The 27,477-nt window shown below is 40.9% G+C and overlaps 1 protein-coding gene across 3 annotated transcripts in view; it reads right to left on the bottom strand.

Annotated features, from left to right (window-relative positions):
- Window positions 1-27,477, bottom strand: part of EPHA3 (EPH receptor A3) — a 216,187-nt gene that overhangs the window by 167,768 nt on the left and 20,942 nt on the right. Inside the window, exon 1 of one of the 3 annotated variants that reach the window (XM_062623996.1) lies at window positions 14,284-14,482. The exons of the other annotated variants lie outside the window; for them this stretch is intronic. The gene's annotated coding sequence lies outside the window, so the exon portion shown is untranslated. Of the gene's footprint in view, window positions 1-14,283; window positions 14,483-27,477 lie in introns of those variants that run through there. 3 annotated transcript variants of the gene reach the window in all.

The following is a 27,477-nucleotide window of genomic DNA, read 5'->3' as shown; positions in this document are numbered from 1 at the left end:
TATTTCCCCTGAACTTAGTGTTCAGTCCTGTTCTCCAGAAAGAAAATTAGGCCTTTACAGCTCTAAGCTATCAAATCCTTACAGTATCGCTCCTTCCATAGGAAGGAGATAAAGATAAATCAAGAATTAAACACCTATTATGGTAAGTCCAAAGAAACACACAAAAAAAGCCCCCAAAGGAGCATTCCGTCTCTTCTTCCTCAGCATCACAGCACTCACTCCTTTCCCATCAGAAAACATCAAGCATCCTGATGAGCTCACATTTGATCATTTTCAGCGGTTGATTCTTTTACCACGGATGCCTGCGCTTCACTGTGACCACCATGAAATCAAACCTGCCAGGCTTTTACCTGCAAATACATTACTCAGGCCAGCAGGCATTCCCGATGTTATCTTCATGCTTTAAATACTAGGATTATCAACTGGTTGATGGTCAATAAGACCAAAAAGTCCGCATTTGTATGCTTTTGACCTATTGACAGATTAAAGAGAAATATTCACCAAGACTCAGCTCTTCATGTCACAGGCAAGCCTGCTACGAGCATGTGCACAGAGGACCTTGACTTGACACCTACTTAGACCCCAAAAATCTCTTGTTTAGGGTGTTTCCTTTTACATGCTGGGACAAACAACAGCAGAATTGAACTGTAACAAAACCAAGCTAATAGGAACAGAGTGGATTTGCACTGCTAAGAAAACAACCCCTTTTGTCAAGCAAACCGCATGCTTGACAAAGATTCTCGTGCATGCAATACTGGCAGCAGTATTCGCTCCAGAAGGTGCACACGCTTTCTCACAAACACCTCCAAGAAACACATGCAAATGAAAGGCTTTTAGCCTTTTTCACAAGGTATCTGCATGCCATCCAAGCTCAGCAGAAAGATTACGGTGTCTAGAGAGAGGTGACATTTTAGTAGTACAATACACTTCATGCAATTCCCGACACGCATCCTACATGAACCTCATCAGGTGTTTAGGGAATGAGAAGCTGACTACTGAAAGCGATTTCACACATCTTTCAGCTCTCACCAGGTCTGCATGCAAAGCTGACACTTTTTGGAATCAGACAGATTTGTAACACACTTTGGAGAACTTTAGGATCCGAAACCAACAGACAAGATTCAGCTAATCACACATTATACTCTGCAAAAGGCAGAAAGTAAGGCGGTTTAGTCTGGTTTCCCCAAAACACAAGGTTTAAATCATTATGCCAACCAATTTTATTCCTCCTTACCCCATCCATACTGCTACCATTCCCTTTGGAAACTCCTGGCCAATTTCATCTAAGCTTTAGAGGATCGGGTCTCAAAGGATTTCAGTGAGTTTTGTGGAAGTCACTGGTCAGGTAAAGGACAGAAGGACAAAGCCCCTTACGAGAGGCAAGGCTACAGCTACACTGCGGCTTAACAGCTGCCCCGGGTCCACACGCATACTCATGCTTTTAAGAGTACAGGTCCAACATAAAAAGACTGCTGGTTACCCATGGGAGTTCAGAGGCAGTGAAGGAAGATGACAAGTGCAAAGAGGAAACCAGTGTATATAGAAATTAGTTTTAAACTCCTTATAAGGAATGACAATGGACACAGAATAATGGCATTGCTATTAAGGACAGAAGCTACAAGACATATGTGGGCAACCTAGGGTTAGTATATCAGTCTGGAGAAAATAAAAACAGCTTTGTTCTGCCGCTTGCAGAACAAGCTACTGAATTCGTCCAGATATAATTCAGTAACACTGACAAAATGCTTTGAGCTTCATTGCATTTAAGCCACTGCACTTAAGGAAGCACAGCTGAGCAAGCGGAAGCATTCTGCAACATGTGGCAAGGTCTTCAGGAAAGTCAAAACCTGAATACTGATTATAAGCAGCTTGAACAACTTAGAAGAGCTCACCACCTCTTTTTTAATTATCTTACTCCTTCCAGTTTGAAAACAGACATTCATCCAGTGCTCCAGTCATCATCCTTTAGAAATCACTGCACCATCAGTTAACACTGTCGCCTACCATGCAACAATGCCCTTATCCCATCTCCCATGGAACACTAAGTGCAATGGGAAGTGGGGATGAGTCAGGATGCTGGGTTTGCCCTGCAGGTCAAAATAACCTGACAGTGTAGAATACAAATGGTAGGCTGATTGCAGAGCTACAAATTCTTTACTAAAGGGCCTGTAATGTCTAATGATAGAAACCATCCCCACCAGATCCTCAGAAAGACAGGAATGCAGAAAATAGCATCATTTCCTCTCACTCTTTGCAGAGCCACTGAAATGTCAATCAGTTGTATGCTCTTTGACACATGGAAATCTAACTGTGCTCCACCGTGCATATGCATTATGATACACCTAATTAGGCAATTATACATCTTTTTTTCCCCCACAGGACCTGTGTGTTCCAGGAGAGTGAGAAATTGTGCTGAATAGTAAGATCTGGTCTGGATTCAGGTACTTCTGGAGAGAGACAATTTACAGGGTAACCAAAACTTGTACCCCAACTTCTGGCCACAGGTCAAGATGCCCCTGGATTCGGTACAGTGGATATGCACTATCCACTTAAGATACATCTTGGGGCACCCATTCAGCAGGCTGAAGAAAGACAACGCTTGAGTAGGTTCAGCTTCAGATGCTGGGCACGCAGGAGCTCACCAGTCATGAAGAGAAGCAAAATCCACAATAAAGACAACAAAAAGAACTCTCAGCAGTCTGACTGCGACGGGGCCTTTGTGCAGGCATTCATTTGACATCCTACCTGGTAGCCTCAGAACTGTGAGGAGTTTTGCTTCTGGGATCTCTGGCAGTTAAAATAACTTAAAATGGCCCATGCTAGTCAGAGTTTTTGCTTCTGAGCACACAGGTTGAATGGTGCTTATGCAACACATCAGCATTTAATACTTGGGCTCACTTTAAGTTTCTGAACTGATCAGATGAAGACTCTTTCCTTGGTCTCTTCCCACATTAACACCAAGCAGCAGGTCCAGAGACCACTGAGATTAAAGAACAAGCAAATGAACAAAAATTTTCAGTGATTTTAAGGGATTTGGACATGGCCCTAAGATGTTGACAAGAAAAATATCTGATCGTACAAACGTATCACAGCAGAACTCCTCTTAGGAACAGGGATTTTGCTTAGATAGTCTAAAACACTGCTTTACACCCATGTCCTGCCAAAGGCATCCAAAAGACATTAGAGGTCTGCAGTGAGTGCTACCCAAACAGGTGTAAGTTTCTGGGGCAATGTTAGGATTCTCATTAGAAAAATCACTAGGAAAATATTAACTAAGGAGGTGATCCTGCCCCTTTACTCTGCTCTTGTGAGACCTCACCTGGAGTATTGTGTGCAGTTCTGGTGTCCTCAACATAAAAAGGACATGGAACTGTTGGACCAAGTCCAGAGAAGGGCCACAAGGATGATCAGGGGACTGGAGCACCTCCTGTATGAAGACAGGCTGAGAAAGTTGGGGCTGTTCAGCCTGGAGAAGAGAAGGCTGCGTGGAGACCTCATAGCAGCTTCCAGTATCTGAAGGGGGCCTGTAGGGATGCTGGGGAGGGACTCTTCATTAGGGACTGTGGTGACAGGACAAGGGGTAATGGGTTAAAACTTAAACAGGGGAAGTTTAGATTGGATATAGGGAGGAAATTCTTTCCTGTTAGGGTGGTGAGGCACTAGAATGGGTTGCCCAGGGAAGCTGTGAATGCTCCATCCCTGGCGGTGTTCAAGACCAGGTTGACCAAAGCCTTGGGTGCCATGGTTTAGTGTGAGGTGTCCCTGCCCATGGCAGGGGGGTTGGAACTTGATGATCTTAAGGTCCTTTCCAACCCTAACTATTCTATGATTCTGTGATTCTATGAAACAAGCTGGAAGACAAACTTCAAATCCATAAACCCACATCAAATCCAATCAAACATATAAAACACATGTCACCAGTTAATAGGCTGAAAAACTTAAATCCTCATTGTAACAGCGTTACCTGAAGTGCCTAGAGACAAAACTGGATAAACAGCTGAGCTCCCAACCTGTCAGTTCTTCTATTAAATTTATACCTTGCAAATCACTCTGTAAAATCTTTCTTTACAGCCATATTTGCCTCAGAGAACTTGACTCCCAGTATAATCATTTCAAGGTAGTAATTATAAGCCAAACAATCTCTGCACTGAGAGACCGCCAGTCACACCTAAGTTACGGAGTCACTAACCTGAGCACTATTCTGTGCCCTCTTCTTGTTCTATTCAATTTATTATGAGCAAACTCAAACGTATTAAGAGCTCCTTCACTAGCCCGACAAGATAAAAATGAGCTATCCTGGGCATGCCAATTGAAATGTGTTGTTTCCCATCTTCATTAAACACTTCAATTTAAAGAGCCTCGTATTCATCCACACCTTAAACCACGTAAAGCGAATTAATTACATACATGGGAAACTGAGCACTCAAGCCAGAGAAAGCAACAAACACACCTGAAGCCTCCCGAAGCATTCTTAACCAAGTTATAACGCATGAATCCGAACAGAATCTTTTTGTTTCTGCTTTTGCTTTGCCCTGACTAATGACATACAGCTGTATTTACGTTGCTGCATATCTGCGTATAACGTGCCTGCAACCTATGTAAGATAAGCAAGACATCTTGCTGTTGGACCATTAACTTTTGGCTTTTCTGACCCGTGTGCTCAAAACGTTCCGCCTTAATACCCCCTTCATTTTCTTTGCCCTGAATATTTGCACACACAGTGTGCAGACCTGTTTCATGTTCGCAGTGCTAGAATTCCTAGCTGCACTTTGATCACGGCCCAGCGAGGGGTAATTTTCTACCTTGAACATGTCAGCCCAGCAAAAAAAAGAACCAACTGTTCCCAGTCTCGGGGATTTAGAAACAAAAAATCCACAGTTGCCGAAGTTATCTGCTTCTTATCAAGACCCGTGTTTGGCACCAGATGCATTTGATTCATTCATCATTGTCAGTGCACTCGCACACTAATTATTTCAAATTGTTTCCTCAGGCAGAGGTCTAGGACAAATGCAGGCAAGCCAAAAATAGCAGTGATGAATAATTACGCATAATTTACCTCAAGGCCTGGGCCAGTCTATCATTAAAACTTTTCTTGCCACCTGTGAGACAGGCTAACAGTGGACTTCAAATTAGTTCAAGATCCCTCTCCTCTCCTAATACAACGCCAACATTTAACCTTCCCATTAGCAGTTTTCTGATGCTTTAAACATTTCCAATAAAACGCCGCCAAGGTTCCTTCTTTTCCATCTTTTTTAACACTGCTTTTGCATTTCACAGCATCCTGGGTTCAGCAGTAGCAGTCATTTTTTCTCCTTCTTAGTAGCTGGTGCAATGCTGTGGTTTTGACTTTCGGCCTGGAAACAGCACTGATAACACCGATGGTTTTAGTTACTGCCCAGTAATGACCAAGGACTTTGTGAGTCTCATGCTCTGCCAGGGAGGAGGGGAAGCCAGGAGGAATCAGACACAGGACACCTGACCCAAACTGACCAAAGAGGCATTCCATACCACAGCACGTCATGCCCAGGATGTAGAACTGGGGGCAGTTACCCAGAAGGGTTAGATCACTGCTCGGCCAGGCTGGGTATCGGTCGGTGTGTGGTGAGCGGTTGTATTCTCTCCCCTTGTTATTTCTCTTATCATTATTATTATTGGTGGTAGCAGCAGTGATTTGTGTTATACCTTAGTTACTGCTCTTATCTCAACCCGTGGGAGTTACAGTCTTTCGATTCACCTCCCCATCCCTCTGGGAGCTGGGGGAGGAAGGGGCATGAAGCGAGTGAGCTGCATAGCTGACTGGCCTTAAAGCACAACACATAGCCCAACAGTAAGTTTGCTAACAAGAAAAATGTCAGAGATGAGGTCAGCACATGCAACCTCACTGTAAGACTGTAGCACAAGCTTCTTAGAAAAGTACAATTCTTCTTCCTCGACCTCAAAGTAAATGATGATATTTCAAACACTAAAGCTGTTTCAGTCCCTAGAACTTTCTCTATTATCTAACTCCACATGGAGAAAAGGAGAGAACTTTCGTAACACTGACATTTCAAACAACAACAATAAAACCAAAAATTGATTAACGCTTGTTCCTGCAGATCTGGAAGTATCTGTTTAACTTTTACAGACGGCAAACTTGCTAATTCCAATGGGATCCAAAGAGATGAGTGATACAGGTGTAGAATGTTTGGCAGAACTAGAGCCGTAGTTCATTCATTGTAATGAATCTACCTTCTATGTTGCTCTGATTTAAGCTATTCAAATTAAAATAGGAACAGCTGAAAGAAAGAAAACCCACCCTGAACACTTCCATGAGAAGAAACATGTATCACACTGAAAACTAAGAGCATGTTCTACTGATAGCTCCTAACCACTACACCAGTTTGGGAGTTTACTACAGACCTTTCACTTTGCCAGAGAACAGAAGACAAGTAATAGTAGCTAGAGCTGGCAATGCACAAATTACAAGCACTGCTTACTCAGGGAAAACCATTTATGAACTCCTCCATTCAGGTATGAATACACAAACATCAGGCCTCTCAGGGATGATAAATACTCCACTGTTCAGTAAGCAGTAAGATATGCAGGAAGCAGTCAGCTAGGTTCTGAAGTCACTTAAAGTAAGGATATTTTTATGTACTTTAATATATTCTATGTACTATAATATATTCTATATTGTTACATTTTGTTGTCATGCAAGACAACAAAAACCACCCAAGCAGAGAGAAATTTTCCAAAAAAGGTACATCCAGTACCAAAATGTAAGATATTATTAATAAAATAACACATAGGAAAACATGAGTTCAAGCTGTCTTCTGCACAGCTCCATGAAACATTAACTACAAATAGCTCTTCTATTAAAATCAAATATTCCTAAGATACTAAAGGGTGAGGTTTACTTGGTCTGCTCAGTTCTAAAGCTGATAAACAACTGTGCATCCTCACAGACCTTGACAGAAGACAAAGCAGTGTGTTTCAAACCGGTGCTTACTAAACTTGGCGAACAGAAGGGAAAAAAAAACAGGCTTGCAGTGGAACTCTTCTGAGATGCTCTGGCATCTCCACTTGGGTTGGAAACAGAGCTGCACATTGGATGCCTGTGCATCCCACTGAACTGTATGGAGCAAACTATGGAGCAAACTGCAAATTTCTAAACCACAGATAAAGTAAACTGAAAGGAATGCCAAGAATGAATACAGAAAAGGGAAGAATGTAAATCCACCTCCTCTATGGGGTATCTCTGTGGCCGCCATGCAACTGAAGTCTCTTGTATGTGCAGTTTATACAACCTGTTTGACATTGCATATATGATTATCAAAACATTTCATCTCAGAAAACAAATAATGATTGGGATCTTTCATTAACATATTCTGCCATCTTGCCCATGTCATGGCCCAGTTCCTAGGATCATCTCCAATAACAGATTCCCTGTGGCTGAAAGAGATGGCACTAATGTCTGATCTCAATTCTGTGTTGAGTGTGGCTGATTTACTATTATGGAAGTTTGTTATTTACATATCTACTTATGTTTATTACAAAGACTTAGGAAGTGCTTTACAATTTATATAACAGATATCTCCAGGTCCTTCAAGACTGAATTAATGCAGCCATGGTGGGCTAAGTTTTGGGATTCAAGCATCCTTTTTCCACTTTCATTTTCCAAACGGCAAAAACAACGGCATAAGCTCATCCTTCAGCTGGTTTCTATCACACGCACACCCCTTCAAAGCAAGGCATAAGCTGCTAAATGCTCCTTAAAGCAGATTCATTTTATCATAAGCTACTTGAAAGCTTTGTCATAAAACTGAAGTTTTCACAACAACTAGAGCTGACAGTATAAATATCAGTAATCACCATTTTGCTTTGCTGCCACTACACATGAAATTTACCACTGATGCAGACAGACAGAAACTAGTGCCTAAGTTACCCAACAGGAGAATTAGCATTGTTTTTTGAACCTGGTGGAACGTAATCTGCATTCTAACCACTCAACCAATACAAATTAACCAACGGGGTTTAGAAGGAACTAGCTTTATTTTCTTTGTCACATTGTGATTTTTAAGAGGCAAAACCAAATAAAAACCCCACAATTTTCATAAAATGAATTACAAGTTCAACTGGATCTCAAGTAGAGATCATAAATTGACTTACAAGTTCAACCGGATCTCTCTCATCTGTTGAAATCAGATGTTTAAATCTTAATTTGGCCTAATCTTCTTTTCCATAGGGAATCACATTTTTAATGGCAGAGTTAAGGTTATAGTGCATATTACTTGAAAATGCTTATGAAAAACATCCATGAAATTTCCTATTTTTCCCTAATTTAAGTATGCTTGGATAGGAATAACCAAGTTGTCAAAGCCCAAACTGGAAAGTTTCTTATGTCCCCTGTACAAGGAGGAATTTCTTTCAATGATATTAAAATATGAAACAGTTCTTTTCCCTTCAGGTGATAAACAGTACCTAGCGTTCCTGTTCACTGTATAAATCAAAATGATTTCCCTCTTTCACTATCTCCGTGTCTCTGATTTACCACTGTTCAGTCTAACTTCAGCTTTGCATACAAATTGGAGGCAAGCAATTAATGAAACATTAATAAACTATTACTTTCAAAGAGAACTATTACTGTTCAAACACTTGACATGATTCACTGGCTTCATCCGGGAAGTCCTTCTGCAACCACTGTTAAGTTGCACGTTCCCATTCTTACAGCCACTTGACCTTCTCTTGACTGCTGATCATCACTTACCATGCATGGAAAAACCTTCTTAGATTCCTTCAAATACCTATGCTCCCATCAGTTCAAAACTAGGACACTGACCAGTGAGTTTGCTTCCTACTATTAGCAACAGAAAGCGAACAGCAATGGCAGAGAACCCAAAGAAAAAACAGAAAGGGTAACAGCAGTTAGAGAACTAAACAGAGAAAAACCTAAATGGTCATATAAAAGTCATTTAAAGAATAAAGAAATACAAATCACTACTTTCATAAGATTCACCAGGGTTAAACTCAAAAAGTACTCATTAAAAAAGATCCCATTATGAAACAGGAGACTGATTATCAGCAAATAGTTCATAACAGTGAGAGATATAAAGCAGGCTGGAAAAAAGATCTCCCAGAGGAAGCCTATTAGCTGGAATGTTAAAATTAGGCTGAATAACATAGAAGAATATGTACTTCAGGGATCCAACCTGCTCATCTAGGGGATAAAAAGATGCACTTTCAAGTGTTTTACTTTCCCAGTTTAGCTGGATTTATTTTGCTTCTTTGGGCAATACCTGCTTAGGAGGTCTGAAATGAGGAAAGTACAGAGAAGAAAGCCAAGCAGTAAGACCACCTGCATTCCTTCAAAGAACTGGGAATAAATAGCCTGAGTTAGGCTGTAACAAATAGCTTATTTCAGCACATTACCATGTTGATAGCTAACCAGAACAGGAACAGCAAGATCATTTTATTCTTGCAGTTACATGCTAAAAACTCCTGGACGTAGCAAAAAGCCAGAAAACAGTCTAATACCATAAAAAGCACCTCCACAATTCTTACAGGCCTATTTGCTTCTTCTAAACACAATATAGTAAGATTTAAATAAATTAAGGAAGACTACTGAAAATGTAGATGCTAATAAAATTACCACTGATCTTCCACATATTGCAGCAGTAGCTCTACGGCTACTAAGGTGGACCCATTAGTGACCAGTTCTTAGAGGAATGATTTTGATGCTTGTTTGCAGTCTCTCCTCCTGGGGTGGGAATCCATAAGTATCCAGTTATGGCCTCAGTTATTTTAACTCGTCTCTACCTATAGCTTTCTCTTATGTATTGGGTAACAGGAGAAAGATGCAAAGTTCAAGATATATTCTATATTGTCACCTTCTACAGCAGTGTTGAAATACAACAGCACTGCTTGAAGCACTAGCTACTCTTATGACATGTTTCAGGAACAGGTGAAACACCTTGGGTTTGATCCAAGAGCAAAAAGGGTTCTACCCTACAAGGTCCCACACTGCTCCTATGGAACACACTGGTTAGACTTGCCAAGGTAAGGCACAGTGTTTCCTGCTCTTCTGCACTTACCAATCACACTTCTCATAGTCATAAACCTCTGAAAACTCCAAGCCGAAAGGAAGACGAGTAGGGCAGGGGGTGGTGGTGGTGATGGAGCCTTTGTACTGGTCTCTCAAAAAGGTCCTGTTTCTAATCCACCTGTTGCTTTTCAGTCTAAAGCTGTCTCCTACAGTCCCCTCGGTGCTCATTTTTAGTACTAGAATTACCTACAATTTTTACATCCTCGTTTTATTACATCCAGATATTGTTTAGGAACGAGCGAAATCTTGCCCTAAAGCAAATTAGTATGATAAATTATACTATGAACACAGCTATAACATCATTGGCACCTTAAATGAATTTCTCCCAGAAAATTTCCCCAAAATAAACACGTTCATTTTTTTAACTGCAACGACACCGATACCATTAAATTATTTTATCTCCACATGCCTCTATTTTTTATTCCAGACGACGCTGCTCTCAAGCAGCTTCTTTTCCATGTCTCTTCAACGCTGCACCCTCAACTTACTTGTCACAAAACATCTGCTTTGAGTAAAATAATACCTATAGAAAAAAGATAAAATTCTGTTCGTCGCATTTGCTAAAGCAGGCTATAAACAACAGGACACTGAAGTGTATCAGGTATTTATGACAAACTCTGGAACAAATTCAGGGATGCTGTGAGCTATGGTGTCAGTTACACATGGTGAAATATGTCTAATTCAGGGTGAAAAAGGCTGGCTGATGTTAAGAAAGAAAAAGACTGTCCTCTTCCCCCTCAATCCAAAGGAAAATACAGTAACTGGATGGCTGGTTTGTTTCGTGACCATACAACAGCCTGTGATTCAGCTTTCCGGGAAAGCCTGGAAAACCCTCTATCCCAGTTCTGCATTGCACTGCTTCCTCTATTTACCATGGCCACAGGCACAAATGGAAATACAGGCTGCCTTAGGAGAGGAGTAGGGAAGTTGGTCTTGGCACTTGTGACCACTGTGCAGTAAGTGCAGAGAGCAGGAGGGTGCAAGAGAAAGTGACAAAGCCCCATCTATCACCCAAACGCAAAATCTGACAGTGTTTGACCTTCAATTGCTTTGGATTTCTTTCTTTTATATCTGCAAGTTATTTTTCCATTCTCATTTTTCCACATCCATGCTGCCATTCCTGAGTACAGTAAATCTCTCCTCTTTCAGACATATAATCTCTTTTAATATCCTGCTCTCTCTTATCACACTGCAGTCCTCCCATGTAATGTATTGTCCATACATTTTTTCACATGATATAAACTTTAACAGCTATGGATGTGACTGAAATACAACATGAGCTATTTTGCTCATATAAAGATATTCTATGAAGGTTCACATTTGTTCTTTACACTTAAGTAAGATCCAGGTCGTGCAAATTTAAGAACATTATTTTAGTCTCAAACTCCAAGTCATAAAGGGCACAACACTATTTTAAGCCAAATACTGCAATTAAAATGCTACAACTCAAAAAATGGGACGTGTCATTGAGACAGCTGACAAACATATCAGCCATAAACAGATCGTGTGCATGACACACAGATCCCATGCCATAAATTAAAACAAAATTCAGTATGGGCTGGTTTTGAGGAACCAAGAGTGTTACAGAACACTGTTTGAAAAATGGACAGCAATATTCGATCTTCCTTAACAAAATGCCGCTATTTCTTAAAATGAACTGTCCTGGGTTCAGCAGTAGCAGTCATTTTTCTCCTTCTTAGTAGCTGGTGCAGTGCTGTGCTTTTGACTTTCAGCCTGGGAACAGCACTGATAACACCGATGGTTTTAGTTGCTGCTCAGTAATGTTTACTCTGACCAAGGACTTTGTGAGCCTCATGCTCTGCCAGGGAGGAGGGGAAGCCAGGAGAAAGCAGAGACAGGACACCTGACCCAAACTAACCAAAGAGGTATTCCATACCACAGCACGTCATGGCCAGGATGTAGAACTGGGGGCAGTTACTGGAAGGAGGGGGTAAGGAAGTGGGGGAGTGAGAGAGAGACTGCGTGGCTGGGCTTAAACCATGACAGTTCCTTTTGGCGCCCAAAGTGGGGCACGAAGGGTTGAGATAACAACAGATCTGACCTGAGTGTGTCTAATTGTATTTGTGATAAGCATTTATTGTTTTGAATTAATAGACACTCATCACAATGCTGATTTATTGGCTCTCAAAGTTGTTGCTCCTGCTTAAACCACAACACGAACCCACTCACCCACCAAATGTCTGATTTTTGCTACTTTTCGGCCTTTTGCTAGGATAATCCCATCAAACACTTGACAGAGCTCATGCAAGAAGCTTCTGCAACTACACATCCAATACCCTACTAAACTGAGTCAATGATCCTAAGGAAGCATTCTTAAACAGTGGTTTATTAGTTACCACCTACCTGAAGCTCTTCACTGGTATGAGCTTTACTATTCGCAACCACCACCACAATAAACCTTTATCTTGTAGTTTACAATGTGTCAATATATGCTAAGAGAAAATTAAGGAGCTTCTGCTGAAAATGACATTACAGAAAACCTGAAAACTGAGTCCATGGAGTCAAGCAACAACAGTTACATGAGTTATTGGTCTCCAAATATCAAAACTCTCCATAGTTTTGAGACATGTTCAATAATAGAGCAAAAAAAAAATCACAATTCAAAGCTTAAGACCTCAGATGAAGAATCCATACTTCAGTAATTTTACTTCTTGTACCATTTGCTTCACTCTAATTTAATACTGCAACAACTGGCATAAACCACAGTCAGGAAACAGAAAACTACTTTCTCATTAAAAATTACTTTCTTGTTCACCTTCTCATACCCCCAAAACCAACTTTTTTATGTGATTTTTATTGTGTTTTTTTTTTCTGCCAGCTCCTGTCAGGCATTTTCTTTCTTTTCTTTTCTTTTTGACCAAAGAAAACATGCTAGTGAGACGTACAGCACCTATGCAATGGACCATGCTAGTGAGACGTACAGCACCTATGCAATGGACACATCCTCTCTTTATCATGAAATAACACAGACTACTAATTTCATCTTAGGAAGCAGCACTACTTCATGTTAATGAACCACATGCCTACGCCTTCGACAAAGGTGTGCGGGGGAAGATGTTTCTTAGTTGTAAGAATAATCAAACCTGTAAAATCAGCCTGATATAAATAGAGCAAAACTTCATTAAGCTATGATTCTAGCTGTTACTACACTTTCAGCCACTTAGATTTAGTCATTGTCTGGGAAGGAAATGTGATTTCATTAATACTGTAAAATAAGCATTTATTCTGGTTATATAGTAATATAACCACAGTATGTAAGAGCTGTTCCTCTGAAAGCAGCATACTAATGCTACAGTAAAAAGTAGCCAAATTGAGATCAGGTTTGCATCCAAAGAATTTCCTATGAATGTTTCAATCAAAGAGGAAAACAACTGAAAAACCCCAAACCCTAAAGCACACACATATTCCCTTCCAACACTATGATTATAGCTGCCATTGAAACTGTGCTGAAGCCCTAGAAAAACTCATTGCAAATTACCTATCAGTCAAAGGCACATTCTGATGCATGACTTTCGTACATAAATGGATTTACTTTAACACCACTGGAAGACCTATGCTGTCAGTCCACAGAATGGTCAGTGAAACTAGTTCCACATACCAACCTTTAGCAAGACCAGTACAAGTTACATCCACTGCATTTGGCTACTTCGATATACTAGCACACTGCTTAGCATCAGAAATATCAGTTCATGAAAAAGTATGCACACTTCCTGTTCTTTTAGAAGATTCTTGTTGAAATTAGTTTGTATGCACTTAAAAAACCCCCAACCAAAACATGGAGATGCTTACATGACAAAAAGATGTGTAAGGAAGACTGCAATGATAAAAACCTGTGACCTGTAAGGTACTTTTGGGTTTAGTGCCATATAATCCAGATAATTCAATACATCATTTTTAACTGAATACCATAAGCTACAACCAAGCTCACAGACTTGGGGGATGGAATATTATTGTTGTTTTTAAATTATTAGTAACAGCTCATTTTCCAATGGGGAATTCCTAATAGGAAAGTAGAGCTAATGTGTTGGTATATGGCAGTGAGCACCAAAAGGTCAGCTGATGAGCAGAAAATACTTCTTAACACTGATTTACTATCATGTAAATGATGCAAATATTCTATTTCCCTGATACTGATTTCATCCAATTACTGAATCAGGGACTATGGGCTCCCAAAAGCTTACCTGTACTTCCAGAGCTGGAAATAAAAACCCTCTATGTAGAGCTGCCTTCTGCCAACTTCACAGGACTGTGTGTACTGGCTGCCAGTCATGGCCATCAGCAGCTTGAAGAACAGCTTTTTCTTTCACACTTACACTACTAGAACAATGGTATTTACAAACAGGACAGGACTATGGCTTCTGACACAAACCACCGTCAAAACACAAATGGGAAACAAGAAAAAGCCTGTTCTCAAAGGAAATTGAGCAAATTGTGAGCTTGCTGGCACCTGAGACTCCTGTTGAACCATGACGCCTGCTGGTGTTCCCACCCTCACAATAAAGTAAGTATGCCACAGCTGTGAGAGACCTTTCACCAACCCAGCACATCAGTCAAACAGAAAAGGAGCTATGTAGTATATATGAACAAAGTCAGATGGGCTCAGATGCTTGAATCCAAAGTCCTAAATTGGAAATTGTATTAAAAATAAATAAATCTTAAAAAATAAAAAAGTAAAAAAAGTAAAAAAAAAAAAAAAAAAGACAGAAGTTCCCCTTGCAGATCAAGGTTCTGATTTCAGAAATTCAAGAGCAGAAACTTCACCTTCTTGAGGACTAGGTACCTGAAGCAGAAAAAGGGGCAGGAAAGAGAGAACTTAGGAGTCCATGATGCAATCGATTTCATTCAGGTTATAATCCTAAAATAATACTTTTAATGATGGAGTAAGTCATTCTCACGTGTGTACGTAACACACATACCCAATAAAGCGAAAATCCACAGAGAATGAACTCCCACAGAACCCAAATCTTAGCACCACCTTAGCAAATTCCCTACAAAAGCAGCCTGTATGCCTGCAAATTGCATACACCCTTTCCCTGCATACTCGGTTCTTGCTCTCTCCCTTCTTCATTGCCTCCCAGCATAAACATGGAAGGCTTAACTAAGTGTGAGAACTAGACTCACATTTACCAAGTTTTGTGACCTACTGCTAAGGTCAGAATTCATCATCATACCACACTCCTAAAGGGAGATGCTGTTTGACAGACTTACTTTTGACGGACAAAAGATGCTACCTGCATGGAAGACATGATACCTTTTAAATTAACAGAATGCTTCATGTCAATTCCCTGCATCCACAGAAAAGCCTTCCCATTCACAAAACAAGAAAGAGAATTAAAAAGTCTTAAAAACACCCCAAATAGCAATTTTCCATAGCCAACTGGATTCAATCAATTCCTGCCTGGAGAGACTGATGTAGTAATACCTGTTATACATGCAAGCTCTGTGCTATGTTCTAACACCCAGTCCTTTTCACAGCTCTGACCATATCATCTTTTTGTCTCTGTCAGAGTCAATTTGGGCAAAGAAATTAATTTTCACAACGTATACACTTAATTAATTACTTCATTTTAGGGTTTTCTCGTCGGTGTTCCTGAAACAATCTACGGTTGAAAGCACCTAAAAATTAATTCATTAAACAAATTCATTATAAATCAAAATTGGCAAGACTCACACAGCTCTCATACAAGATGTACTGCAAGGCTATGAAATAGGGATGTATGTATTTAGACACAGAAAAGCTTAAATACAGTATTAAATGTATGTAACTTTTCAGTCATCTGTTGTTCAACTACTATATCAGGTGGGAGTCAGTGGCCACATGGCTGGAAAGCCATATATAACAATTCATTAATTTTGATTTTATGCAAATTCAATGTTAATTAAATTAGTCTTGGTTATTTCTAAGATTCTTCACTTGTTTCTTTTCTTTATTGGCCCATTCTCTCTCCAATAATAATACATCTTTACTATTTATTTTGCCTTATGATCATTTTAATATTGCCATTCATCATTCCATAACCTTCACATTTGCCTAGTATACCATGCGCATCGCTCACACCAGCCACCAGCGATTGCTTTTTGCACTTCTGTCTTCATTCTATCTTCACAACCATGGCATTTATAGCTGTTTTGAACCAAAGATTTCTCTTCAGACGCTTATTTCACCTCTGTCCTTTTCAGGCATGACTTTATCCCCTTGAAAGTCTAGCGCAAAATGCAGTGCCAAAATGCAACAGTTTATATTCATTTCAGTTTGTTGCATTTACAAAACACTACTCACATCTAGGATGACAGAGGTGGACAAAAGAAAAGGAAAAGACTACATTAAGTAGTCTCTTTGTCATGTTTAGTGCAGGAGCATTACTTTCATGAAGCTATATTTTACTGTTAGTTCGAATGCAAATGCAACACACAACTTCTGTGCCTAAAATGGGTTCACAGGTAGGTTAACAACAACTTCAGTACACTATGAACCCTAGAGCTCAGCCCAAAGTGATAGACTTGCTAGGATACAAGTGATTCTGTCTCCTGCTAAGAATTAAGTTCAGGAAATTTACCAGGGTAACTCTTTCAGCATCCTTTACCTCACCCTCCATCATTTACATCCCTCTGGTTTTCCACATAAACTTTTTCAACTACTCCACATTGTTAAAAGCATTCAGATGGGAAGGAACTATGTCAGTTACAGTAAGGATTCCGATGTCCCTTGCTAGGAAGCAGAGACCACCAAGCAGAGACTACCTGGAATGGGCTGCCCAAGGAAGCTGTGAATGCTCCATCCCTGGAAGTGTTCAAGGTCAGTTTGGATGGAGTCTTGAGTGACATGGCTAGTGCAAGGTGTCCCTGCCCATGGCAGGGGGTTGGAACTGGATGATCCTAAGGTCCTTTCCAACCCTAACCACTCTATGATTCTATGACCTTGTCATCTGGTATATCCAAGATCAAACGAGTGCATCATGTATGGATATTCAGAAGCAGTTGTTTACTTCCCACTCCCACTTCCAATATTTTACTCCCAGATCCCTTTCTTCTGTATCTTTAACAGCTGGTTTTGCTAACGTTCAAATACTGTTAATGTAATTTTTTACTAGGATGGAGAATCACCTTTCAGTGGAAAACACAGTGAGCATGAACATCTATCCCTAAGGCACTGCCCTCAAACGCAGAATCACGCGCTTGAGATTTTCTGAAGGATTTTAACTGCTAGGAATATAAACATCAACTTTCAAACATAGAGGCATTTCTAAGGCCTTTTAAATTCTATCCACATACTTTGGTTTTATGCACTAAAATAGAGGTGTATATCCTCTGTGTGGTCATACTTATCGTTTGACATTGTACCTCATATACCACGCTTTAGAAGCCCTCCAAAGCCAAAGGAAACTTGCTAGAATCATGTAATTCCTATGCATGTGAGAAGTAAGGAAGCCTGGCTTCATACAGATTTTTACCTGGTGCTTATACAATATTAGCTCCAGGAATGCAGAGCTTTATCTGAATGATTCTCCTGAACTGGATATTTATAATGGCTGTCCTGCATGTATAGACTGCAATGGTTAATAACTAAAGCTTAAGTGGGGTTACTCAGAAAACTAAGTCCTTCTTACATGAAACATAGGAATGAAGTATGTTTGAGACCCCAGCTGCCTGGCTCCCTCCAGTCAAATGTGGCTGCAATCAGAGAGAAAGTCCTCAGAAATTATTAGGGATGGGTGGAAAAAATCAGATTTTTTATCAGGATTATTAAAACCTATTTCCTTAATGGATCAAACTAAACATGGCAGGATTCAATTCTAATACTCTAACGTTGAAAATGGCCATTTTTTAAATTATATGTTACCATAATTTTTAGTAATACCATGTCCAGAAGCATGTCTCTCTATATACGTATTCCAGAGACGTGTACCAACACCTCAGCTGAAGAACATCCTTGCACTGACAACACACTCTACAGGATCTTGCCTTGGACAGAAGGTCACCAAATCAGCTCAAGAGCATCTCAGGTATAAGGCAATATAAATGACATTCTTCCAGAACACACTTGCTTAACTCTGAGAACACACATGGTTAATTCAGCAGAGCACTGGAGAAGACTCTTACTCTATTGCTACCCTGCAAGGGCTTCAGGAGCCTCCGGGCCTGGCACTGAACTATATCCAGCAAAATCCTCCATGGAATTGGTAGCATCTCATTATAGGTAACAAGAAGAAACTACTGGACCAAAGCATTCACTGGCAAGAAACACAGACAGGAATTTAGCAGTAAAAAGGTAAGCTGAATGGAATGCTACCACTTGCAGCTTTATTCTTCTCATCCACTCACCCCCTTTTATAGTTTTATAGTAAAATAAAGAACAGAAATTATAAGCAGACTGTTTCTTGTCTGTTTCCTTGCTCTTTCCTGGATGAGTTCCTTTTGCTGAATTTGAACAGGCAAATAAACTGAAAAGACCTTGTAAGGTTTTAATTCAAAATCGCTGTTTTACAGGAGAATGCAAATAGGAGATTTGAATCTCTGTATTTAAATCGTTTTTTCTTAAACAAGGCATAACCAAAGAGGAAAAAAAGCAATGCCCTAGTTGCTAAATGAACTTGATTTCTAACTAAAACACATTGCAAGTGGCCATGCCAAAACTTGTTTCATTTTGGTCACAGCACTGCCTTTAGCCCAACTAAGTAAACCAGGTTAAACAAACCTACATCACATTTGGCCAGTGTTTGTAAACACCTCTAACATGCACCACTTAGAATGCATATGGTTTGAAAAGGTTCACTTCCAAACAGGTCAGAAACAGTTACATATACATTTTATATTTAACATAAAATAGGATGGCAGACATAATCCTGTAAACTTTAGTACATCAGTCATTGCAAGAGGCCAAGGGCATACCTTCAGTTCAGATACTTCTTTGCTCCGATGGTGAATTCTTTTTGTTTTTAAGAAGACATAACACAGATTATACACTTAATACAGATTATATTACTAATAACAAATAATATTACTATTTTACACCTTCTATATAGACACCTGCCATTCTTCAGATCAAAGCATAACTTCCAGTCAGTAAAACTGTATTTTCTTTATTCAGTCCTCAAAGCCACTACATTGCATCCTATATAACACAAATTGCAGGCCTTTCGTTTTGCATCTTTATTAATAGTGGTTTAACCAAGATAGCTCTATGAGTTTAATGCTGCCCTCCACCTTCTAAATCAAGACACTGCACTAGTGCAGTCACATGCAACAACCTAATTTTCAAGATGTAGTATGCCACGTGTCTATTCGCTTCCCTAAACTCTTAGGCACACCAAGTCTCGGCGTTTACTTTGTAGTTCCAAAGTGTTCTCCGTTCGCTCAGTTTCGGAACTCAGAAATGGGGTAGTCCGTAATCTACAGCACAAGACAGAGCATACAGCCTTCTCTTAAAGCACTGCGTAAACTGAAGATGTGACAGTACTGACATTCAGTAAGTGGTTTGCTCCAAGATTTGGTAACTGTTGTCTGTCCATCAAATCCTATCCTCTGTGCTGTAAAGCGAATACCTCTGTTAGTCACATGAATACATTGGAGATCCCTCCAGTTAATTCCCATTCTACAAGACAATAATCATTCAGGAGTCCTACCACCCTGGCAATTCAGTCACATAGGAAAGTTTCCACCTGGGCTGCACACTTATTTTGTGCCCTACTTCACCACTCCTGTCCTTCATCCACACAGTACTTTTTCTACCAATCTTACTAACGTTCACCCCTCTGGATGTTTTCATTTTAAGAGGATGTTCTAATCTGAAAACCATTCACTTCTGAATATATGCTGCTGAATTACAGTGCCATCAGGAGACGCGTGGCTCTGCTTTCCCTCCAAACATTTCTTCAGGCTAAAGCACTTCTATAGAAATGCTCTACAGTTCAAACGTTACCAGGTTTTAGAGCAAAATTAAATCACCATCATGGATACATTACGTTTATTAATAAAGTGACACAAACATATTAGTGAAAGTTAAACAGGTAACACAAGGGTATCAAGGACCGTAAATGCTCAAGTTCCAGTAGCAGTTTGATTTGCCAGGTTACACGTCCCATAAGTTTGATGGAACGCATTGCACGTTATGTACCAAACTACATGGCCGGGAAGAAAATGAACTTCGGAAGTTCTGGTTGGGATTTTAACTCTGCCTTAACATCAGATGGAGAGTGTAAAAGTGAGATTCCTGTTTGCTTGAGCTTCTGGTAAACACAGAGGTTCACAAAGGCAGACTTTTGAACGGACAACAGGCATGAATGTCATTGAATCCATCTCTGCAAAAAGGAAGGAGTCAAAGTAACAGGGAAGGTAGGAGTTAATCCCTCTCTCCCTCCTGCAGAAGCCAAATACTACTGAGTTCTCATCTTCAGCTGCCACTGCTTCCTTACCCTTCTCCTCTTTTTTTATGCCCTATCCAACCTCAGGTAACCTGTCTGCCTTTAAAAAAGATGAAAACAAATAAAACTCACTCAAATCCAAACAGCGCTCCTGCCACCGCACCTTAAATAAATGAAATACCCCCTTTGGGCAAAAAACAGGAGTTTCACATTTTCTGCTACCATGGAAAAAGCTCTTAAGTTTGGAAAAGGCCTTGAAAACATCTAGATTCTAGACAAACATGTCTCCATGTCTCCCATGTCTTTTGGATAACAAAACTAGTGTCGGACAAGACTTCTCATTTTTAGAGCCGTGGAGAAGAAAGCCACAGTACGCTGTTATCTTCTCTTTTCAGCAACTCCTCCAGAACCCATTTAGCTTCTACTTGTCAAACCCCTGGGTGGTAAAAGCAATGTAAAATAAAATATACTGTGGCTTGTGAACTGCTTCCATACAAAAACCACTTGATCAGTTTCCCAGATGAAGCAACAACTTGAAAGGGACTTAACACAGTCAACCTCTCCTCGATAGAAGCAGCTGCTGTAAGAAGAGGAAACAGCCACAAACTGTGTCTTGAGACATTCAGATTAGGTATCAGGCAAAATTCTGTCCACAAGAAGGGTGTGCAGAACTGAAACAGGCTGCCTGGAGAGGCTCTGGTATCTCCATCTTCTGGTGCTCCCTTCATTATCCAAAACCACTGCTGCTGACCTGATACGATGTTAGCAATAGTCTAGCAATTGGATGGACTCGATGATCTCCTGGAAACTGTTTTAAGCACCACTTTATTATTTCTCTGATAACCTACATCCCCGAAACAGAGATGCATTTCAGTATCAAACTCCGAAAAAGATTCCAAGTGAAAACTAGATTCAGATTTATGCCTTTCTGCAGCCTGATCCATAACCAACATTGGCATCATCAACCCCTCCCATCAATCATAATTTTTGGGCAACATCAGAACTTGAAAGAAGTTAATTCACCACAGTTTTTTGTCATTGTCAATCAAGTCTAAGCAGGCACTTAGAATTAAAGAACTGGTGGTCAAAATCTACCTGTAATGTTCTAAGATTAACAACTGATGAAGGATACTAATTCCTACGATTCCATAGCTTTTCTATGCCAAAAGCACTCTATGTGAATGTTGACATCCAATTCAGAAATTAAACTTCAGCTACTGTAAACAGCAACCGTCCTGTCAATTTAAAAGGTTCACTTTGGGGTTAGGTTTTAATTTGGTTTAAAAATAAGAACATAAAGTGATTCAATCTTTTTCCCTGGAGTCTAAGTAAAATCAATTGTCAGGCACTTGAGGAGGCATGGTGTTGACTGCCCCTACTTGTCTCAACCTCACGGCACACAAACCACATAGCAGCTCAGCACTCATCCATATGTACTTGCGCTAACAGACAACTAGCAATCATTCTGCGTGTCTTAATTATCCTTGGGGGCCTCTGCAAATCCAACAGCTGGAAATGAAGTTCTAGCCTGAGAGACATCGAGGAACAGCAGTTCGGCAGGGAAAACTAACACACAGATGCAAGGACCAAATGTCACCGAGTAAAACTCACAGATTTCATCACCATATTATGTATAAGATAGTATCTATACACAGTGCAAGGAGCCCTTAACCCCAGCATATCCTTCATAGAGCTCAGCCGCTGATTAAAAGCAGAACACAAGTAGGAAACACTCATTTCACCCTAACACCTACTCAAAGCGAACGAGGACCTGCAATACTTGCTATGCTCTGGCGCTGGCGGCACGCCTAAAAGGACACGGCAAGCCCAGCCATGCGGGAGCCAAAAGGTGCCGCGCAGAGCCCACATCCCTCGATGCCCGAGGGCGAGGGTCGCTGGCAGAGGCGCAGCCCAGCCTGGCCCGGCACAGCAAGGGGCCGCGCTGAAGGAACAGCGCCACCTGCCGAGCCGCCCGCGCCGCTCCCGGCGTCGGGACGGGACGGGACGGGACGGGACGGGACGACCGGGGATGCCCGAGGAGCTGGAGTGTGCCGATCCGACCTAGACAAGACGGCCGTGCTGCGCTTGGACCCGCGCCTCCCCATCGCTCTCGAGTAGCACTAAGACTACTATTAACAGGGGGGGCAAAGTGTTACCTGAAACACTGCCCTACCCATCCCACACCCCGAGGCAAGCCCGTGGCCCCCTGGCAAGGGAGGAAACCCAGCGGAATCCCGCCGCCGCCAGAGGGGCTTTGCCTGCCCACGGCGGCCCGGCCGAGCTGTGAGGGGCAGGCTTAGACGGGTCAGACGCCCCGCGGTACTCCTCCAATACACACTCCCGTGCTGGGACCGCAGCGCCTGCCCATCCCCGACGGATGCCCTCACCCCCGGGGAAACCTGCCGCGTGTTTTGCGGCAGCCCCACGGCTGGCAAACGGGCCTGAACCCCGCCGGGGTCACGCTGCGAGGGGCCGGGGGAGCGGTCAGCTCTGCGGAGGAGCGCAGCACCTCGCTGCGCCGTTTGATCGGTACCGGCCCGCAGGCTCCGAGAGGGAGGGAGGGAGGGAGGAAAGGAGGGAGCTCCCGCACTGGCCTTCGCCTGGGTGTCCCCCATCCCTCCCCGCTGCTGCTCACCTGCCCTCCAGCCGCAGGACCAAGCCCGCATCGGCCGCAGCCCCGCCGGCACCCGCGCACCTCCGGACGCCAGCCTCCCGCTCCGCGCTGCTGCTCACGGTTTCCAAAGGCTAACGGGAAAGCTTGGAACATCACTCTGGAGAAGTTAAAGCGTGCGAAGCTAGGAAATCAACAGGATCCTCGGGCTGTTTGCACAAACCTGGAGAGGTTAGGGGGTGCAAATCGAACAACGGGGCTTGAACCTCCTGCCTACACCCTTCTGCACCCTCGGGCTCGCTACTTCAGCGTAGGAGCCAGCAGCTGTCGGTGCACTTACACGCCTGCTTTCCAGGGCCGTCTAAAAGAACAGTCTGAATACTGTTCTACACCGACAATCACTTCACACTGGGTATTTTCAGAAATCTGGGGAAATTATATATAAATATATACGTATATCCAGAATAAATTACCTACCAAAACTAGTTAGACCATAAAAAATAACCCATATCCACAGCAAATCTATCAGGTGAAAACGCTTACAGGCATTTTTAACTGGAGACTGGAGTTACTTTTCTTGTGGTCCTGATGTTATAAAACCAGTCTTAAAACCGACTGCAGTGTGCCCCTGTGATAAATAACGTTGCATTTCATGACAGTCATCGTATTTACCCTGTTCTAGATTCTGGTTTACGCAAATAAATTCAGCACAAAAGAAGATTGATCAAATTATAATGCAAGCTTTTCTTTACTAAGGGAAAAAAGATCTTCTGGCGATAAGGCCATTTGAGAGAACTTCTCACCAATGGCCTGCATTTATACTGACAGAAATAAAAGTCTGCCCATGAGGAGAAGGATGTCGTTTCTAAGCTTGGAAAGTTAAAGAGAAATATTGGAAGCTGCAATTCCAACTCTAAATAAGGTCTTTATTTAACTCTTGGAACAGAAGCCAAAACTTCCCCCCCTACCCCCCTTTTTTTGTTCTTGAAACCACAGAAAACCAATACCCAACTTTCAGCAATCTATTACCAGTAAGTAACATGACCGATGAGGCTAATGAAATGGAGGGGGGTGTCCTATATTTTGCATTATAAAAAATGGTACAAAGCCACTGCACTTATTTCACCTTTAGCTTTTTTGTTATTGTTACTTTATATATATATATATAAAAATCTCATAATTTGAATACGGTAAAATGCTTGCTTCAAAAGAAACAGGAAAAAAAGGCTTTCCCCTTTCCTTAATGATGAACACAGAATGGAAATGAGCACACTTTTTACTTTAGGTCAAGTTAAAAGCTGTTTTGAAAATGTACCAAAACACAGTGCCATTATGATCATACTGCATTACAGACTACAGTGATCAAAACAATACATCTAAAGAACATCACAGTGCTCCACATTTTAAAAAGGCATTTCTTTCTGGTAACAATTCATAACAAAAGACAGGCATAAAGATAATATGCATGATGATCTCAATTATTTTTCTTTCCCCCGAATCATTTTCCCCATCTGTTCAGTCAACTCCACCTATTTCTATTTAGTTAAACTTCCATTCTAAACGCATGCTTAATGCAAGCTGCTGAAGACAGTACGCAGATGAAACAGCCAAAGCCAGCCAAAGTACACCAAAAGTATATTCCACCCTTCACTACTCGCATGTGAAGTCAGCAGGAAAACGTTCACGTTATATTCAGAAAGCAGCACTAAACAATGCTGTCATCAGTTTAACAATACTCATATAATTAAAATAATCATCTGGTGTATCTCATAGCTGTATCATGGTAAATGTAATACCTATCAGAAGGGGGAAAAATACAGTACAAATAAATGTATTTTTCATCATGTTCAGATGTCTTGTAAAAGCAGCGCCCACACACTGAAGAAACCACCCCTGCATCCTGATTCAAGGCTCTGAGTGCGAGTGAAGAGACTTTAGTCCAGAAGAGGCAGAAATCTTGAAATGTCCCTTTCCAAGGCAAATTCATTTACTCTAGAGCAACAAAAATAAATTCAAGCAGTTTTATTCTAGTAGGAAGAAGGAAAAGTCTAAAAGAGAAACAGCACATGCCTGATCATAGGAAATAGGAGGTGAAGGGAAGAACTCGAAAAAGCTGTGGTAAAAGTGAACTCCTTTTTTTAATACTGTCTCATTATCATTAAAAAAGGAGAATAAAATGAAACAAATACACTTTCAAGCGTACCCCAAAGCAAATATTGTAGTGGGGAGAAAAAACAGAGTATATTAGCAAAAAATATTACTTTCTCAATCAGCCATTCAGTGTAAGACGAAACAAAGTCGGTGATTCACAAAACCAAAATCCCAAGTGATCTGTTTGACTTTCAATCGCCAAAACAGTCTGCTTGCATTTCAGACCTGATACACAAGTCATAGAACCATAGAATCATAGAATAGTTAGGGTTGGAAAGGACCTTAAGATCATCAAGTTCCAACCCCCCTGCCATGAAGTTGTGAAAGGCAGAGTGACAGTAGGAAATATATGAAGTTGTAAGGAAAGCAGAGCTGAAGCAAAACATAGATAAATCTTGTTTTTAACAGAATGCACTGTTTTAAGAAGGACTAAGGAAATTCCAGTGCTAACGAATAGGAAAAAGAAAGGATGTAATAGCATCTCATGACTATTTTCATTTTGACAAAAAAGGACTTCATTTTTTATTTTACAAGGATACCTTTCAGTTTCAATCCTTTGTCTTATGCCAATTGTTTGATATCATTTGTTTTCCTTTGAAACTCGTTTTCGCAACCATTTGGTGACATACTTCGGATACAGTATCACTCAGAAGCTGACAAGATAAGTTTGATGTCTCAGACAAAAAATGAATACAGTCTAAGATGTCAATCAGCCTCAAAAGAAAACTAAAATTAGGTTGGTTTATATTTTTTGGCCAGTTTTAAGGGTTTTTTTTTGACATCTCAGCTGTCCTAAGATTCTTCAGTGGTGTGAAAATGAGACACACGTACAGGAAGAGAAACTCTCCATGTGCCCAGCTGAAGCATGGCACCGGGAAACCCACTGGCACTAAGGACCTAATGCAAAACCCCTTCAGTCACAGGATGCAACTAACCACAAGACACAAAGCCACAGGAAAACAAACCTCATTATTTCCACCACTCATGGAAATACCTAATCCTGAAAACATCTTCCATATAAATCAGTTCCTAGTGAGGTGAATAACTGATTCCTGGATGCAGTTTCCTTGAGTACACCTTACTCACAGGCAAAACGTGACTCCACACAAGTTCTCCCCCACTGTCATCTAGTCACAAGGGATATCCAAATACTTAGGTAGTCGGACTCTTCTGCAGTCACCGTGTCCATGATATCCCACAAAAAAAAAGGCCAAAAAGTTTTTCCAGTGCCACACATCAGCTAACTACTGAAACCAGAACAAATGAGGCCAGGGAGACTGCCACCACCATGGGTTGGCAGTAATACAGTCTCATGTGAGAAACTACTTTCAGGCTTTTGAAATATAAGAAAGGAGATATTTTCCTAATTTTCACTTGATTTTTTGCATTCTAACCCAATTCTGGTTGATGGAAAAGCTCTAATAATCTCAGTCACGCATGCTCTAGCCTTCCCAGCACAAACCATTTCAGAAGCAGTGACTGTTATCCTTCTCTAATACTTATGAACCAGTTTCTATTACTGGGATGATCAGCTTGCCTTGTTCAAACGACCATGAGAGCGACCACTAAGGAAAAGCAAAGTAACTCACACCAGATTTTCAAAGCACTTCAGCGTATACTCAGCAGCTCAAGTACGTGCCCAAAAGTTTAAGGTACTGAGCACAGCCAGCTCACAAACAAATCAGATGCTCTGGAAGAAACCTGGGGACCTAGAAGACTGTGACAATCAAACACAGTATCTTTATTTCCTAACCAGCCTTTTCAATTTTGCCTGCAATTTACTAACTTTGGTCTTGTATGGAACATGTTCTGGTTGGGTTTGATTGGGTTTTTTTTTTGATTGGGTTTTAATTGTTTAAAATGTTTAATTGTTTAATTTATTTTAATTGTTTGGGCTATTTAACAATTATCTACTATATGATAGTAACAAATGCCAGAGGATTATCTTCTCAAGCTACAAGCAAAACAACACAAGCATGTTTTCCCATGCTTTCTTTTCTACCAACTACGTAAAAAGTGCCCCAAAATTTCCAGTCCATAAATACGAACAATAACCATGTAAAGATCAGCCACAAGTAGGGTGACAGCAGAACGATGCACTGTGATTATGTCACAATTCCTTATTTTTTTCTCCCAAACTTTCAAAGAACATGGAGAGGGAATCAAATAAGATACATCTTATCCTCCTAAAAAATAAAAGATGCTGAAACTAATACAACTACTGGCATGAATATGCAGAGCGGGATTCAGAC

This window comes from Pezoporus occidentalis, unplaced genomic scaffold (genome assembly GCF_034315485.1).
Source record: "Pezoporus occidentalis ecotype Australia unplaced genomic scaffold, CSIRO_AGI_Poc_V1 ctg26, whole genome shotgun sequence".
Taxonomy (NCBI): domain Eukaryota; kingdom Metazoa; phylum Chordata; class Aves; order Psittaciformes; family Psittacidae; genus Pezoporus; species Pezoporus occidentalis.
The sequence above is the reverse complement of the archived record's forward strand: the minus strand, read 5'-3'. Positions and strand labels throughout refer to the sequence as shown.